At 46.3% G+C, this 19,024-nt stretch overlaps 1 long non-coding RNA gene across 1 annotated transcript; it reads right to left on the bottom strand.

Moving 5' to 3' along the window:
- Nucleotides 1-1,145: 1,145 nt before the first annotated feature.
- On the bottom strand, nt 1,146-18,599 carry LOC145539009 (uncharacterized). Its single transcript, XR_014077500.1, has 4 exons — nt 17,751-18,599; nt 16,727-16,849; nt 12,932-13,055; nt 1,146-1,414 (listed from the first exon to the last, which is right to left on the bottom strand). It is a non-coding gene; the product is annotated as an uncharacterized LOC145539009 (long non-coding RNA).
- Nucleotides 18,600-19,024: the final 425 nt, after the last annotated feature.

The following is a 19,024-nucleotide window of genomic DNA, read 5'->3' as shown; positions in this document are numbered from 1 at the left end:
CCACAGGGGGAAGTACATGACCCAGGAGGTCCAGCTGTGGCAACGTACCCTCCTGACAGGTGATAAATCCCAGCAGGGGATGTGTGAGTAGAGCTGGGCGCCCCAAAGTCCTGCCCCAGGGCTGATATAAAAATGGGAGAAAAGAGAAACTCTCTGTCTGTCTGTCTCTGTCAGGCTAGCTTAGCTGGGGCTGCCGGGGGTCGTGTTCCCCACCTGTGGGGAAGGACCATGTGTGGCAGGAGTGAGAAGGAGCAAGGAGAGGCAGAGGCCTTGTGGCTGGCTGGCTGCGCGGCTGGGGGACTTAGGGTGGAGAGAGGTAGAAAGGAAGACACAGCGAAGCCGAGGAAGCCCCTCCAGCCGTCCTCATCCTTCCAACTGCACACAGCTGGGGTGCACGCATGTTCAGTCCCCAAGGTACCAGTTCTGTTTTTCTCTGAGGATGCTGCCGCTGCTAAGGCACTTCAGTCATGTCCAACTCTTTGTGACCCCGTGGACTATAGCCCTCCAGGCTCCTCTGTCCACGGGATTCTCCAGGCAAGGATACTAGAGTGGGTTGCCATGCCCTCCTCCAGGGGATCTTCCCAACCCAGGGATCGAACCCATGTCTCTTATGTCTCCTATATTGCCAGGTGGGTTCTTTACCACTAGCGCCACCTGGGAAGCTGTTTTTTTTTTTTTCCCCCTTGGGTGATTTTTAAAAATTAACTTTTATTGGAGTGTAGTTGCTTTACAATGTTGTGTTAGTTTCTGTCATATAGGGAAATGAATCAGCCATCCATATACACATAGCCCCTCCCCTTTTGGACTTCCTCCCCATTTTGGTCACCACAGTGCATTAAATAGAGCTCCCTGTGCTATACAGAAGCTCTTATTAGTTATTTATTTAATACATAGTATCAATAGTGTGTGTGTGTGTATATATATATATATATATATTCCAATCCCAAGGTACCAATAGTGTATATATATTCATCCCACCCCCCCTTCCTTCTCCCTCTCAAGGTACTGATTCTTTAGCGCACACTTAATTTTTATATTACCTCCCCCCCAATATTCCCTGTACTCTCATAGACCTTTATTTACACAGTAGTTTGAAGAAGGCTGTGCTCACTTGAGAACAAAAGAGTTCTAACTAATCTGAGGAGGGAAGTCACAAAACAGAAAATGTCTTTTACTTGAAACATGTCACAGACACCTTCAGAAGGGATGCAGTGCTCCAAAGATTCTACAGCATCCGTGTTGGAAAGGACCAGAGCTGGCCCTCCTATACAGCATCTTCGTGGGATTTAAAGGATAGTTCTTGAAAATCATTTGGTGGTCACGGCAATGGAGAAAGGTGGATGAATGAAGTTGTTTAACCAGCTTCTTCACTGCAGGACTTCTCAGAGCCTTTACAGTGCTAAGAAGTGCAAGTCTGCAAGAGGAATAGAGAATGCAGTGTTTCTTAAAACATTTAAACATGAGAGTCTTTTATTCATTTATTTTTGTCCACACAACATGTGGGATCTTAGTTTCCCGACCAGGGATTGAACCTGCCCCCCCCCGCCATGGAAGTGTTGAGTCTTAACTGCCAGACCCCCAGGAAAGTCCCTAAACATAAGAGCCTTTTAAAATTCATGAGCTTTGCACAATCGTAATGTAGCTCAAGTCACTACATTAGTGGCTGAGATGTGGATTTTGAAGCTACACAGCTAGAGCACAGCTGTTGTCTAATCTGGAAACTGGGGCGCTATAACAGCCTTTCACCTTTTCTCCTGCAAATGCGTTGCAGAAAAGAGACATCCAGATTTGATGAGGACTGCCCAGCTGCCGAGACCCTGGCTCTGAGCAAAGGTGGTATGTGTCTCTGGCAATGATAGGAGAGCCTTGGCTGGGGCCCAGGACGGCCAGGTCTAAAACGGATTTCACCAGTACATGCTCATCTCATGCTAACAGTGTTCTAACAGCAGGGTGGGCCCCAGGAGAGCAGGATCTAGTGATGTATGGCCACTGTTATGGCACCCAGTTGGCCAAATGTCTGTGATGGTGATGGATGTTCATCTGGCAGGTCATCACCACAGGCATTGGAAATGCCCCCTAATTTTAGGAACACTAAATAATTCATATTGGCCACTGAGAAAAAATTCAGGGCCAGTCTGTGTTAATTTGCCCAAAGTGAATTTTGACTTATTACTGCTGTGCTGTGGAACATTATAGAAAACAGTGGAATGGTTTTTCGTTTGTTCTCCTGCAGGTGAGAAATTAGGAGACCCCTCATGATGGTGCTTGTTGTCCTTCAGTCACTCAGTTGTGTCTGACTCTTTGTAACCCCATTGACTGACTAAATTGCTGTTCAAATCAGGAAAACAACAGTGCAGAATCCAGGGTTGTTTTCTAAAAGATTAAAATTTTTGAGTCAATATTTCTCAATATACAACTTATGTTTATGCATATATGTGTATGCAGTTCATTGGTGGTATCCTAAGATGGTAATTTGAATGTTTCTTTAGAGTTTCTAGGTAGATAGGCCAGAAAGGCCTTTAGAGTTGGGAAAGTCCCAGTTTAGTGGCCCTGATGCCGTTCCCTAACAGTTTTCAGGAGTGGATCTGAATCAGTTGACCAGAACTCCCATCATAAAAGGGCCAAGAAGATGAGGACCATCTTGGGGGTCCACCTGGAAGTCAGAAGCCTTATATGGAATAGGAGCAACCTATGGCTGGATAACGCCGAAGAATTGATGCTTTCAAATTGTGGCGGTGAAGACTTTTGAGAGTCCCTTGGACAGCAAGGAGATCAAACCAGTCAATCCTAAAGGAAATCAATCCTGAATATTCACTGGAAGGACTTGCACTGAAGCTGAAACTCCAGCACTTTGGCCACCTGATGTGAAGAGCTGACTCATTGGAAAAGACTCTGATACTGGGAAAGATTGAAGGCAAAAGAAGTGGAGGGTAGCAGAGGATGAGATGGTTGAATGGCATCACAGACTCATAGACATGAATCTGAGCAAACTCTGGGAGATAGTGAAGGACAGGGAAACCTGGCGTGCTGCAGCCCATGGGGTCACAAAGAATCAGACATGACTGAGCAACTAAACAATGGCTGGATAAGTGCATCTTAGATGCTGCTGTGGATCCCTTTAGAGGTAATCATGATATGCAGTGAAAACAGCTACAATAAGATAACAACTACAACAATAACAGCTAACAAGGAAGGGGCTCTTTCTATGTGCCCCATGCGGTCAGTACTGGTCACTGTCTATGGAGAGAACTTGGCCTTTGGAGCAGAGGGAGCTGGGCTCATATTTCAGCTCTGCTCCTCCTACTGACGTGTTCACTGGCAAACCAGCCAACTTCTCTGATCCTCAGTTTCTTCCTCCACAAATGGAGATTAAAATTTTCTTTGTAAGTTTATTGTCAAATATAAATCCATGCATGTGAGACCATTTAAACCAAGCTCATTGCAGAGGGCCTGGCACACAGCAGATGCCTCCTAGGGACTTTTCTTCTCTGTGGGGAGACTCTACGAGGGCTGATTCTCAATGTCAAATGAAGCTCAGTTTGTGAATATTGCAAGATTCCACCTCTGAATGTGCCTGGACTCAGAGCTTGGATCAGCTTTGGCCGCGTGATTTGGCCTGAGCTTGATAAGCTGTGGCACCAGGGGGTCTGGGTTGGTGGGTTTTGTTCATTCCAGTTCAACCTGAGCCAGTGTGGAGGGCCGGCACCCCCACTGGGCACAGGGCACTTGGGGATGAATCAGCTACGTGGTCCTTAGGTGGTATTGATGGATCTGGCAAGACTCTCTCCTTTGGTTCTGGCCTCGAGACCTCTAGAAGACTGAGACTGAAGTGTGGACTTGTGTCTACAAGGAGAGGGGTGCCAATTGTCTGGATCATTGAGGCAAAAGTGGATTTTTTTCTTCTTCCTCTTTTTTTTGGTCCTGAATAGTCCAAGTCACTGAGGCTGTTCTCCCTGCTCTCAGAGAAGGGACCACCAGAAGCTCGTCTGAGTAGCCTTTTGTTCACCAAGGGCCCAGCTTCCATGCCTTATTAGGGCAATAAACAGAGATGGTGTATCATAGAGGCTCTTGTCCCCCTGCCAGCACTAAATCATTCTAGTAGCTGCTTGACGGGGTAAAGCAATTACGATGCATTTTTCATTCAATCAACTGAATCAATTAATTGCTTTACTCACATAGGAACAACAAAAAACAAATCCCAAAGCCTTCTTGTGAAACAGTAAGCATGCTCGAACGGCTGCTTTTAAATCCAACATTTACATGAAATTATCTTCTTATATAATTAACAGCTACCAGTTAATAAACATGCCTCGGATAAAAGAGTAGCCCTATAAATGAACAAAATGAAAAAGCACCATTTAGCATGCTAAAGGTAATAGGAGCAAGCAGGCTCCATCAGGGCTGAGAGAGGTTTCCGGAAGAGCTGTTCTCAGAGGCCATGTGGACCGTTGAAAATTGAGAGAGAGAGGAAGAGGAAGCCTAGCATTTAAAAATCTCTTGGATGAGGAATATGGTGCCTTCCTTGAGAGATGGGAGGGGGGTGTTCCCTGAGAAGAGTGCCTCGTCTGTTGGTAAGATATTTTGTTCCCCTCAAATAGGAAAATGTCAGAATTTCTTGGAGTGCCCACAGAAAGGGAAAATGAAGAGTGATGGTGAAGCAGAGGGCCCTCCCTAAGCAGTCCTTCGGTGAGGCTGGTCAATTATACCCTGAGAACCGCTGCAGGATTTGAAATGAAAGGGCCCACATTACTTCTTGGGAGATTTTTGCAAACGAGCCCGTCAAGAGAGCAAGACCACGGCTGCTCTGGAGATTTTACCCAAGGGGATCCTGCAAAGTGGGAGGCAAACCATTCCACCTCTGAAATGCAATATTTATACCTTCATCAGGCGAAAGCTCCCGACCCTTCTTTTCAGCTGTTAAGGGAAAAAGGATGTATATTAACGTTAAAATGAAATCTCTCTCTTAATGAAGAGGGAAACTCTCAAACACCAAAATGGAACCCAAGATGGGGCACCCCATCTGGATATTTTGAAGAGGGTGCTTCCTCTGTGGCCAATAGGGCCTGGCAGAATATTCTAGATACTTGGCAGGAAACTGGCTTTGTGTCAGGTTAGGATGAAGTTCACTGGTGACTCTGATGGTAAAGAATCTGCCTGCGATGCAGGAGACCTGTGTTCGATCCCCTGGGGTCAGGAAGATCCCCTGGAGAAGGGAATGGCAACCCACTCCAGTATTCTTGCCTGGAGAATCCCATGGACAGAGGAGCCTGGTGGGCTACAGTCCATCGGGTTGCAAAGAGTCAGACACGACTGAGGAACTAACACTTTCACTTTCAGGAGCAGTTACACCTCACTCCCTCGTCTTATCCCAATAATCCAGGGGCTGTAGGCAGAATGGCAGGACCCCCTTGCAACCTTGAGAGGTGAAATCGCGTGAGTCACAGGAGCCCCTGGTTAGAGCGGCCTGGTCCAGCAGCCCTGTGTTGGGAGGAAGCGTCTTCCAACACCGACAGCGATGTCCATGCTCCGGGTATCAACACAGACACGGTGACTGCCTAGCGACTCTGCTCCCCAGGCGCTAAGGACAGGGCCCTACCCCCAGATCCAGAGCAGAACTCCCTTCCCACTGCAGTGCGGGGGGAAATGAAAGTGAAAGTGTTACTTGCTGAGTCGAGTCTGACTCTTTGTCACCCTGTGGACGGTGGCCCTCCAGGCTCCTCTGTCCATGGGACTTTTCAGGCAAGAATACTGGAGAGGGTAGTCATTCCCTTCTCCAGGGGATCTTCCTGACCTAGGTATTGAACCTGGGTGTCCCACACTACAGGCGGGTTCTTTACTGTCTGAGCCACGAGGGAAGCCTTCCTTCTAAAGAAGTAATGGCTCTCCCGTTCCTGTGGGGAAAAAATGACCACAATAGGGAGGGAGGTGGTCACCAATCTCGTATCCAGCTGTGACCTCCTGAGATAGGAGTCCCTCGTTTCTCATAGTGTGATCAAACAAGAAAATGGAAGGCAAAGTGCTCGGAAAATATCCTGGGCCACCACAATGCAACATAATTAGTGTCATCATTTCCTATTTGCAACACAAACCTCTGCAGGTGATGCGCCTGATGCAGGTGTGAAAATGGTAGCTTTCCTGGTTACATCAGCCCCTTTGTTTCTCCAGAACCAGCTGGAAATGGAGGGTGGGATCTTTCTGCTCATCTTCAAGGCTTTATGCAAAGATGTGCACATGTGTTCTGCCAAATACTGCTTTGGCACCCATGGGATCCAGGGCAAACTATGGCTCTACCATCTGTTCCGTAGAGACTACATTGTAATAGCTTCCCCCGAGTGCGTCCTGTGTATTTGGCACAGAGCTGAGCATTATAACATCTATGATGGTATCCTTACAACAGACCCATGAGGGCAATTACTAGTATCATCTCTATTATCTACAGATGAAGAAACTGAGGCGCAGAGACGTTGAGTAACTTGTCTGGGGTCACACAGCTAGCAAATGAGCTGGGATCCACACCTTTCAGAATACAAATATATAACTCTGTATTAGATAGTTATACTACCTAATCATTGTAATAAAAATGTAAGTATAGGATTACCTTATACTTGTGTATTTCACTTCGGCGAATCCTCTTATGACTGTTAGATTCTAGGACTTATGCAGGACAGGAGCACACAGGAAAAGCCAGGTTTGGTCACGGCATTTGAGAGGTGACTATTGGAATGGAGGAGTCAGGTGTGTAAAGGAAAGATTATACCACAGAGTGGTGGGTGGGGTGGGCTGGGGGGAAGCCTAGAGGGTTGGAGGCTCAGAAGGGAAGGGCTGGTGAGAGAGTGACCGTGTGTAGGAGGGTGACTGTGGCTGGGTGAGGGAAGGCAGTAAGAAAGAGGGTGCATTTAAAACTGGTCCTGAAGGGATGGAAAGGGGATTTCTTTCCCATCAAAGAAGGGATGGGTATGCATTTAAAGCTGAGACGGAGAACCATGCAAACCCTTGAGACATCTGTGGAAGGAAAAGAAGTTCTGAGGTCCTGGAGCCCTGGGGAGGTAGAAGACAGCAGGAAGTGTGGACAGGAGGTAGGGTCTTGGGGGAGGCAGAGATTCCTTAATAAGCACTCATCAAAAGGGAGAAATTGACATGTGGACTGTATGAAGGCAAAAAACTGGTCTTAGCTCAGGCTCTATAACAAATACCATAGACTGGGTGGCTTAAAAACCAGACATTTATTTCCCACAGTTCTGGATGGCATCTATGCTCACTGCTATACCACCAATGCTATTTCCCACAGTTCTGGGAGCTGGAAGTCTAAGATCAAGGTGCTGGCAGGTCTGGTGTCTGCTAAGCACCTGCTCCCTGGTTCATGGATGGTCACTGTCCCTCTGTGTCCCTGCAGGGTGGGAAGAGATTCTCTCTCTCTTGTCTCTTCTCTTAAGGCACTAAATCCACCCCTGGGGGCTCCTCCTCATGACCAGATTGCCTCCAAAGGCCCCACCTCCTAATGCCATCACATTGAGAGTTAGGGCATCAATGGATGGATTTAGGGGGGCACAGTCAGTCCACTGAAGGCAAAAGGAGAAGGGGGTGGCAGAGAATGAGATGGTTACATAGTATCACTGACTCAATGGACAGGAATCTGAGCAAACTCTGGGAGAGAGTGAAGGCAGGGGAGCCTGGAGTGCTGCAGTCCTTGAGGTCGCAAAGAGTCAGACATGACTTAGTAACTGGACAACAAGCTCAGTCCATAGCAGACTTTATGTTAATCAAAAGACCCTCTAAAAAGAGTGAAAAAACAAGCCTCTAGCAGGGCTGAAATCTAAAAGATGGAAAGTCCCAGGAGCTAATGTGGATGGGAGCACTCTCCTGTTCTGCTGGTGCACGTGTAGCTGGTACAACCACTTCAGAATGTGGTCCAGCTGTATTTTCTAAAGCTGAAGATGCTCCATGCCCAGCAAACCTGCTCCTGCTCCTGCAATGGTGCCATGTACACAGAGGAACACAGAGGAGGGTATTCTGAGCTGCCTTTGTCATAACAACCTCAGACCAGATTGCTCCCAGATGCTCATCTACTGTAGAAAAGATGAGTATGTTGTGGTTTCCTCACACGATGGAATACCCTACACAGTGCAGATGCATCATCTACCATGATGTACAACACTGTGGATTAATCTCAAAAGTAATGCACAAAGAAGCCAGACTCAGAAGAGAGCACAGGGTATGATTCCATTTATATGAATGGCAAGAGCAGGCAAAACTACTTGGTGCCTTTAGAAGTCAGGAGGGCACATCTTCTTGGGGTGGGGATGGTGGCTGGAAGGGGACCCCAGGGGATTTTGGGGGGCTGGGAAAATTCTATTTTTCTATCTGGGTGCTCATGGATATGTTTTGTTTGTGAAAATGTTGAACATTTGTGATGTGTGCTCTTTCCTCACTTCCCATGGCCTCTGGTGGCCCCTGCATTCCTTGGCTTGTGGCCACATCACTCCATTCTCTGCCTGTCTTTATATGGCCTTCTCCTCTCCCTCTGTGTGTCTCTCCGAAGGACACTTGTCATTGCATTCAGGACCCACTTGAATAATCCAGAATTATCTCACCTTAAGATACTTAACATCTACAAAGACCCCTTTTCCAATGAAGGTTGAGTTCACAATTTCCAAGGGTCACACGACCACTTTTTAGTCACTGAAAAGTGGTTTTGTGCCAGTCCAGTGGGCTGAACGCTGGCCCCCAAAATGGCCGTGTCCTGACCCTTGGAACTTGTGAACTCAACCTTTATTGGAAAAAGGGTCTTTGCAGATATGATTAAGTGTCTTAAAGGTAAGATTATTCTGGATTATTCAGGTGGGCCCTAAACACAGTGACAAATGTCTCTCAGAGAGACACAGATAGGGAGAGGAGAAGGCTGTATAAAGACAAGCAGAGAATGGAGTGATGTGGCCACAAGCCAAGGAATGCGGGGGCCACAAGAGGCTGGAGGAGTCGAGGAAGTTTCCTCGTTTACAGTCTTCAGAGGGAGCACAAGCTTGCCATGATTTTGGAATTCTGGCCTTTAAAATTGTTGGACAATACTCTTGTGCTGTAAGCCACTCAGTTTGTGGTAATGATTACAGCAGCCACAGTGAACTATTATAACTAAGGAAACTCGGTCTATATGGGGTTGAGAATAGAGATGATATTTAGGTGATGGAGATGTGTTTAGGGCAGTGATTTGGAAAGCTCATCTGGCTCTCTTGTGGAGAATGGATAGGAGGGAGGGAGACAAGAAGTAAGGACAGCTGAGTCCTTTACTGCTTGAGAAGCACTACTTGAGAAAGTATCAATTTCTTTTTAAAATCTGATTTTCCTCTCTGATCAAAGGTTAGGGGGTAGAAGGTAAGAAAGTGGCCAGGACCTCTCCTTTTTGTTCACCTGGACTGTGTGAGGCATGTGGCAGAATAAGGACTTGGTCAATGTTGTTTAATTATTTCTTCCTTAACTTCAACTTTATTGATGTATAATCAACATAGAGTAAGAATACAGATGTTAAATATATACACTGATAGTTTTTGATGAATGTACAGTCATGTAACCAACCTCTTACTGAGCATTTCCATTACCCCACCTCCTGTCCCACTTAACCACTGATCTGAGTTATATTAGCATAGATTCATTTCTCCTCTTCTTGGATGAACATCATAATAAAGGAAACCATACATTTGTACACTTGCTGGCTTCTTTCATTTAGTATAATGTTTTTGTGATTCATTTATGTTTTCGCTCAGCACTTTGCACTGTTGTTGAGTAGTATTCCTTTGAATGGATATAGCATGGTTTATCAGTTCTCTTGTTGATCTACCTTTTGGTTATTTCCAGTTTTTGCTAATATGAATCAAGCAAATCTTTGTGTGGATATATGACTTTATTTCTCTTGGGTGATTAGACAGCAAGGAAACCAAACCAGTCAATCCTAAAGGAAACCAACCCTGAATATTCATTGGCAGGACTGCTGCTGAAGCTGAAGCTCCAATACTTTGGCCAGCTGATGTAAAGAGCTGACTCATTGGAAAAGACCCCAATGCTGGGAACAGTTGAGGGCAGAGAGAGAAGAGGGCGACAGAGTATGAGATGGTTGGATGACATCACCGACTCAATGGACAAAAATTTAGCAAAATCTGGGAGATAGTGAAGGAGGGAAGCCTGGCATGCTACAGTTCATGGGGTCACAGGAGTCGGACATGACTTAGCAACTGAATAGCAATGCTTTTATTTCTTTTGGGCAAATGCCTGGGTTGTTAAGTATATGATTGTAAAAGATAATTCCAAAGTGGTTTTGTCAGTTGCTTCACATTGTTGCCAATATTTGGTATTATCAGTTTTTAATTTTAGTCATTGAAGTGGTTAAAAAGTAGTATTTCATGTGGTTTTAATTTGCATGTCACTGACAAGTAATGATATTAAATATCATTCCATGTGTTTGTTGGCCATTTGTATGTCTTCTTTTGTGCCTGTTCAAGTCTTTTGTCCATTATATTTATGTATTAGTCATTTTTCTTGATTGATTGATTTATTTGTCTTATTACTGAGTTGTAAGTTATATATTGTAAGTTGTAAGTTATATATTCTGGATGTAAGACTTTTGTCAGACATATACATTAAGATATTTCCTCTCAATCTGCAGCTTGTCTTTTCATTTTAAAAATGGTTTCTTTTGAAGAACGGATATTTTTAGTTTTAATGAAATCCAAGCTATTATTTTATTCTTTCAGGGCTAATTCTTTCTGTGTCCTAAGAAATATTTGTCTACCTTGAGATCATGAAGATTTTTCTTCTGTGTTTTCTTGTAGATTTATTTCAGTTTTAGTTTTTGCATTTAGATCTGTGATCCATTTCAAATTAATTTTACGTGTGGTGTGAGGAAGGGGTCTAGGTTCATCAATACTTTTCCAATGAATTAAAAGTCACAACCATCCAGGTGAAGAGGGCAAGTGAGAAGAATGTTGGTTATCAACCATAAACTAATTGAACATTTATTTTGAGAATTTACTGGGTGCCAGTCACTGGGCTAAGCTCTAGGTTTAGCTAATGGTATCTAAATAGACACATCTCCTGCCTGTATGGATTTTATTTTCTAGAGATTAGACAGGCAGATATGAGAGAATTACACAAATAAATGTTAAATGACTACCGTGGTAGAAACTAAGAAATAGACGTCCTTTGTGTTACTTATTTTAGGGGGAAGCTTTTCCATGAAGACACATAGATATTATAGCAGAGTTGAGATCCGAAGGATAACTAGGAGGTAATGAGGCAAACTGGGGCTTCGCAGTTGGCACTAGTGGTAAAGAACCTACCTGCCAAGGCAGGAGATTCAGAGATGTGGATTCGATCCCTGGCTTGGGAAGATGCCCTGGAGAAGGAAATGGCAACCCCCTCCAGTATAATTGCCAGGAAAATTCCATGGACAGAGAAGCCCGGTGGGCTACAGCCCATGGGGTCGCAGAGTCAGACACAGCTGAGCGACTGAGCACACACAGGCAAACCGGGTGGTGACTGAAGGACCAGCATGTGCTGTATCTGGTTGGAGTTCCACACATGGGATCTGGTAGACAGTGCTGAGTTTTGTTTTTATCCCGAGAACGTGGGAGGACCGCGAAGTGTTTGAAGGCATGTGTGTGTGTGTGTCACGTGCACCTGTTTGCATTTTGCACACGTTGCCTGAGGAGTCAGAGGCACAGAGCATGTGACTCTGCAGGGTCCCATGCTAGGCTTGTGTGGACAACGGTACGGTTGTTGGGGAGACCTTGCATTTCACTGCAGGTGAACCTAATCTTGGAACAGGAAATGTAGTCGATGCAGTTGCAGTGTCTGCATCAAAGTGGGACCTCAGACCCCATGGGGAACAAGGTGGCAGGACACTGGGGTCAAGTTTGACTGTAGAGCTATTTCATACCCAGGATCTCACTTCACTGCACAATAATTTGACCAGGGAAGAGTCATTGCTATTGTATCTCTTATATTTTCCTACTTTACAGAGGAGGAGACTGAGGGTCAGAGAAGTTGGGGGCCTTGCTCATGAATGTTCTGCCAGGCAAGAGTCAACCTGGCCTTCCTGCTCCAAAGCCCCTAAGTTCCCGAACATCACCCATAACCAGGAATCACGACCAGTTACATGTGTCTTTCCAGGCTTCCTTGGGCTCCTGCTGTGGGGCCATTTCCAGATCATCAGTGGGTCTGGGGATTGGGTTGTGAACAAACCTTGGTTCAGAGCAGGTGTTAAGAAGACCAGGTCTGGGGGTTTAGGGCTCAGCGGCAGTCTTTTCTCCGGTGACTGAAAACCTACACAGTGATCTCAGCTATTCCACAACCATCCAGAGAGACCTGGCCATGAGCATCCTGGATGGATCCCAACAGACATGGTGGAGAGAGCCTTGGACTTGAGTCAGACCTGCATCCCAACCCTGGGCATCTGCCCAGCAGCCTTGACACTTGGGCATGGCTCAAACTCTCTGGGCCTCCGTCTCTTTATTTGTAAAATGCAAATCATAGTAGTTGTGGGAAGAAAATGGAATAACCATTTTATGTGAAAATATTCCAGTTCTTGGCTCATAGTAGGAGCTTAATAAATGTGAGCTCTTATGGCAGCAGCATTATTCCTTCCATTACAAGGAGGGTCATTATTTCTGTGTGTGAGGGGCTATTACACCATTATTAAGGGGAAAAAGACATGTTGATTTATTCCTTGGGAAGTTCTCTTGTCATACTGGCCAACTGCCTATTTGGATCACCATGGCTCTCTGAGTGTGCTTACAACTTCAAACCATAAGACTGATTCGCGGTCATAATCCTTTATGCACATTTATGTAGCATTTTTCTCTTTGCAAAGCTACTGTTACCTCTCTTATTGCATTTTTATCACCAAACAACCCTCTGAGGTTGGCCAGGCAGGCATGCTTACCCTGCTTTCCAGTTGAGGAAATGGAGACTCGGAAACAGGTGTGATTTGCCCAGGATCCCAAGGAAAGATGATGATAAAGGCAGGATGAGAACTTGGCCAGCTCTTCCAACTCATTCCCAGCAGCCTGTGGGCAAGAGGCACAGGTCTGTGCAGTTCTCCCAGGAATAATCTTGACAGCATCTTTTATCAAGCACCTACTGCATTCGGGACCCCGAGGGTAAGTTAGGTGCATTGTGTGTATATTCATTCATTTCATCCCCTCTGGCTTCCCACCTGGCTCAGTGGTAAAGATGCAGTTTTGATCCCTGGGTCAGGAAGATTCCCTGGAGGAGGAAATGGCAACCTACTCCAGTATTGCCTGGAGAATCCCATGGACAGAGGAGCCTGGAGGGCTACAGTCCACAGGGTCGCAAAGACATGTGACTGAGCATGCACGCCTACAGGTAATCCCATGAGGGTGATGCCATCCTCATTTTACCTATGGGGAGGCTTATCTCCCAGAGGTTAGGGGAGTGTCCTGAGATTACCCCAATGGGAAGTAAGGGCTGGTTTGAAATTCCCATCCGAACCAGCCCAATGGCAAAACTGGCTCTCCCTTCTCTCTCCTAACCTGCCCTTGAGAAGAGAAAGGAGCCACAACACTATGAGCTGCAGGAACTGCCAGAATGGACACGGGTTTGAGTAGTTTCCTATTTTAACTGGGCTAAATGAGACCTTTATCTTCATGACCATTGCTATCATGGCTGGGTGGATGTCTGGGTATCTGTTTAGGAGCTAACAGGTTTAGTTTTATTGTTTTGTCAAAATACTGCAGAAATCAATATATCTCCATAATTCAGTGTTATACCAAGAGGCATTTTTGTGCCATATATAGCAAAAATTGTATTATACTTTTGAGATCATAGGTAATGATGACAAAGTGTTCTGTGTTCAATTCCAGCATTAACGTCTGGTTTGAACAAAGCTTGAAATATGATCTCAGAGCTAAGAGGCTTTAATATTAAGATCTTGAACGGTAATTTATGTGACAGAAGATAGGGTTTAGCATAATAAAATGTAATGGGCTCCTCAAATGAAGAGGACGAGAGACAATTGAAAACAAGGTAAAAATGGTGAATTATAAATAACGGTAAATCTACCTTTATGTTGTTACTTCATTTATTTTTGATTTGTTAGATAGGTTCTATAATTTCTCATTTTCCCATGTTTCAGAACAGGACATTTCTCAAATGGTGCCTATTGGAAATGAGACCCACAATCACCGTTGGCCTTAGCTCGCTGTTTAAGGGGATATGAAATTTCTGCCATGGTTCTTTTCTCCCCCCTGGTGCTAAGGTCTGATCTGTATGTTTCCATTAATCTACTTTGTTGTCCTTTTTCTCTTTGTCTCCTTTTCTTCCTGGTACTTATGGCTTGGTTTATGTTTTAAAAATCAGCCTCTACTTGTAAGTGCCCTAATGTGAATTTCTCTATGTTAGGCATCCATGAAAGATTTTAGACCCCAAACTGGCAAATCAAATTCACAGAGAGAAAGCAGCAGCAGCAGCTTTGTTTATCATAAGGCAGAGGGAGCACGTGGCCCTATGTGTTCAGTTTGGCTTTGAGCTTCCTGGCTGCTGAGGGTGTGATTGTTTATGGAATGTTTATTACCCCATCGAAAGAAAAAAGGTGGCAATTTTTCAAAAGAATTACCTGGAATTTCACCTGTGAGATCTTGGATAATAAACTTTTATTTTTTAGTCATTCCTGCATTCTCAAAACTGGCTTGCTTTCAAGATTTGGAAATAAACAGACAGAGGTGGTATGGAGAATGCAGGAAGGCCTTAGTATGAAATCTAGCCTCTGGGGCAAGGGTATCTGGTGGGAGAGGAGCCCTGATTCAGCCTGTATTAGCCGTGATGAGCTGCACCCTCTTTCTGGCAGTACCCTCTTAGTGGGATGGGGTCCACTCTGAGCAGAAATCATACCTCCTGGAAGGAAAGTTGGCATGAGAGAGACTAAAATTCACTCTCACCCATCCCAGTTGCTTCTGCACCCATTTTTGAAGCTTTCACTTTGACTTCAAAGTGATGAGAAGGGAAGTAATTAGCTTGGATTCCCCAGCTCATTCCCTTGGGGCTGAGATGGGTCTCGGCAGCAGTAGCCTGCAGGTCAGATTCAAATGTGGTTTTGTCCTGGACCTGCCCTGTTCCCATAGTATCAGCAAATGCATTTATGCTGCCTGCTCTTCATGCATTTGCTCCAGGAAGTGACTTCTCTGACACTTGCCTAAAGATATCACCCCTGCCCCACCCCCACATCTAACTTTTCAAATGCAAACATCTTGAGAGAGAGAAGCATCAGTCCTTAGGGGCTGCAGTCTGGGTGGCAGTGCTTTACTGGGGACCCTTTCCTCCCAGGGGGCTTCCCTTGTGGCTCAGCTGGTAAAGAATCTGCCTGAAATGCGGGCGACCTGGGTTCAATCCCTGGGTTGGGAAAATCCTCTGGAGAAGGGAAGGGCTACCCACTCCAGTATTCTGGCCTGGAGAATTCCATGGACTGTCCATGGAGTCACAGTCGGACATGAGTGAGTTTCACTTTTCACTTTCCCCCCAGGACAGGACAGACCTTTAGATATCCTAATAGAAAAGGGATTCAATACAGGGGGATAGAGTTTTATGCAACCTTTGGAAGGGCTGGGGACAGCTGCTCAGGAGATGCCCAGCCCTGCCCTAGAAATGATCCATCCTGGGCATCCTTAGCCTCGGTGGGGCCCCTCCTCTGCCAACCTCCCTGCCTGCAGCTCCGAAGTGGGTGTGCAAACTTCAGGCCATAGACGTGCTGTCTGTCTGTCTGCCTGCAGCCCACAGGAGCTGGACTCTGGGGCATCGTAGGGGACGGCTGCTGGCCATGCCCACGGTCAAGCTCCTGCTCATGCATCCCTCCTCCTCCAGTTTTCTGGATGTGATTTTTTCTTTCCTTTCTCGCTGTCCTGAACCACTTTCCTGCTCTCACTTTCCCCTCATCTCTCCTCCCCAGGTCTCAGGTTCAATGTCCTTCTGTCCTTCTTTTAGGGACACCTGACTCCTACACCAGGGCAGGCACCACTGTTTGCTCTCACAAGACCCAACTTCCTTCATGGCTTGTATATGTATAATTAAAAACCCGTCTGTGTAATTACTTGTTTACTCTTCTGGTCCCCTGCCAGGCTACATTCCATGAGGTCAGGAACAGTTTCCTGGTTCACCGCTCTGTTCCTAGAATTCCCTGCAGTGTGGCCCTCAAAAAATATTTGCTGTTTATATGGAAGGGTGATGCCATATTTTGTACTCTTTTTTCAAAGCTGCATCATTGCCTAGGAAGCTTTGTAGAACACTCGATCTTGAAATTAAATTAGAGTGAACCCTCAGCCCTCCTGAGCTGCGAAGGACTTTACAGGGTACAAATCACTTTCTCTTCATTCATTCATTCTCTCACGCATCTGTCTGGAATGCCTACTGAGGACATGACACAGAGTAGGTCTGCAGTTTACCTAAAATTTTACAACCCGACTACTGAGGCTCAGGAGGCAGCAGCCCATTTCTAAGAGGCTGAGAATCAGTCTGTATCCTCTGCTCCCTGAGCCCATGGTGATGGTGCAATTACAGGAAGATGTCAATGAAAACAAAACACGAGATTATAGTAATCTTTCACAAGCTGTTCTGGGCACGCCATCTAAGCGGTATTCTCATCACCAATGAGTATGAGAAATACAGGTATTAGTAAGAACTACCAGGCACGACACGATTTTTGGCAACCTTCCCCCACGACACCCACCTGGTACAAGCAGTGTATTTAGAACTGACTTTCACACTTTCAAAAGTATCAGCCTGTGCCCGTTCCTTGTTAGCAGGGACCCACTGCGGATTAGATGAGATTCTGCAGCCCAAGGAGACACATCTGTGGGCCAACAGTCCGGAAACGTGAGAAGTCTTACCCAGGAAAGGTGAGGTATGAATACGTTTTCTGACTTCGCAGATGTTTTCTTTGAATCCACTAATGCTGGGCACTTAGGCGATAGTCTAAGTATGCGCAATTGGCTGGAAATGAACTGCCACGCCAAGTGTTAGGTGTGGAAAGCTAAAAGCAGCTAGGCTGAGGTGGCCCCTCCCCTGGTGGGCCACCTTTCCCAACCCTCTCCCTCCCAGTCTTGCTTCTGGAGGGTCTCAGAGGGCCCAGGCCTTTGCCAATTCCCCCTCTGCTCCTCTGGGTCAAGTGAAGGAGGAGGTGCTGCCTGATGACACTTCTTGAGAGAGACCTGGCATATCCCTGAATCCTGCAGTGAGCCGGGGTCTCTTCAATTCCAGAATGCCACCAGATGCAGGAGTATCCATCAGAGACTTTTATGGCTTTGTTGAAGAGCAGTTAAATGGATGGTTATGTGATTCAGATAAAACAGTCTGCATGGTCTGTCTTTGGCTTATTCTTCAGAGTAACCTGGTAGTTATATTATGGAAGTTTCTTCTGTGTATACTAGTCAGGATTTCCAGGGAAATAGATCCAATAGGATATGTACATCTAAACCCATGTTGTTGTTCTTGTTTTTTAGTCACTAAGTTGTGTCTGACTCTTTGTGACCCCATGGACTGTAGCCTACCAGGCTCCTCTGTCCATGGGATTTCCCTGTCAAGAATACTGGAGTGGGTTGCCATTTCCTTCTCCAAGGGATCTTCCTGACCCAGGGATCGAACCCATGTCTCCTGTGACTCCTGCATTGCCTGGTGGATTCTTTACCACTGAGCCACCAGAAAAGCTAATCTCTATCTATGTCATCTGTATCTATATCTACATCTATCTTTACCTCTATCTATCTATCTCTATCCTGAGAAGTCCCACACTCTGCCCCCTGCAAGCTGAAGACCCAGGAAAGCCACAGGTGTCATTCCAGTCTGAGTCTCAAGGCCTGGGAACCTTGAGAGGGAGCCAGTGGTGTAAGTCCCAGTCCAACGGCAGGAGAAGACCTCTGTCCCAGCTCCTGCATCAGGTGGGAAGGGGCCGAATCCTCCCGTCCTGGGAGGACTGTTCTTTTCAGACCCTCAGAGGATTGGATGAGGCCCACCCACATTGGGGAGGGCAATCTGCTTTCATGAGTCCACATTCAAATGCTATTCTCATCTGGAAGTACCACCACAGACACACAAAAATAGTGTTTCACCCGGGTTGCCCCTGGCTCAGTTGAGTTGACAACAGGAAATTTATCCATCGTGGGAGCTGTTGCTCACTCTAGCCTGGAGGCATATGAAGGGCCCAGCCGTGAGTTAGCTCCTCCTCCTTCAATGCTGCTAAGAGAGGCCACCAGGAGTGGGGCCAGTCCTGGCCAAACGTTCTGCGAGACCGTGCGTCCGGGGAGACCTGGCACAGACATGAAGATCAGGGCTGAGGATGCTGCACCAGAGGCTGCTGGCCACTTGCATTTGGGAGAGAATCGTTCTGGCTGACTTCAAGCTTTGGATGTTTCCATCCAGCTGTCGTATCAAGGCTGACTCAGAGTTCTTCCTTTGGTCCTGAACCTCTGCCTCATTTTTTCAGTTCTAACAAAGTTCATTTCTTTGAGGCCCCTGGCTGACTGTGGGATTCAACCGTGCCACAGCTGAGCAGCAGGGAGAGGTGGCTGAGTCATGTGTGTAGAAAGTGCCCCCCTGAGAAGGTCAGGATGAAAGTGCTTCCTGAATGGGTTTGCCCTGCTCCCTAGAGAGAGGAGTCTTGCTGACAGTAGCAGGGCTCTGTAGCTTTGTAGCTGTGGGCGCATGGCCTCAAGTTATGGCTTTTATGACAAGCCTGTGACACCAGCAGCTTGGTGACCCATGGGAAGCATATGGTGGCAGCCCCATGGGGACATGCCAGTGTGTTTCTGGTGAGGAGTTTAGGGGGTGGGGAGGTGGGCCTTCCTGCCCAGGCCCATATCCTATAGAGTCTGTGCTCAGAGCTCGTTTCTTGTCTTTGAGGGAAGGGAAAGAGCCACCAGGGAAACCCATCTATATATCTATATCTAGTCTCTCCATGCCTCCCACCTGCTGACTGCTCTATCCTACCCCTACCTGAACCCCCTTCTTGACCCCTCTCTGCCCTCTCTTT

This window comes from Giraffa tippelskirchi, chromosome 2, assembly GCF_054371585.1.
Source record: "Giraffa tippelskirchi isolate mGirTip1 chromosome 2, T2T-mGirTip1v1.2.pri, whole genome shotgun sequence".
Classification (NCBI taxonomy): Eukaryota; Metazoa; Chordata; class Mammalia; order Artiodactyla; family Giraffidae; genus Giraffa; species Giraffa tippelskirchi.
Note: the sequence above shows the minus strand (reverse complement) of the source record. Positions and strands in the feature narration are given on the sequence as shown.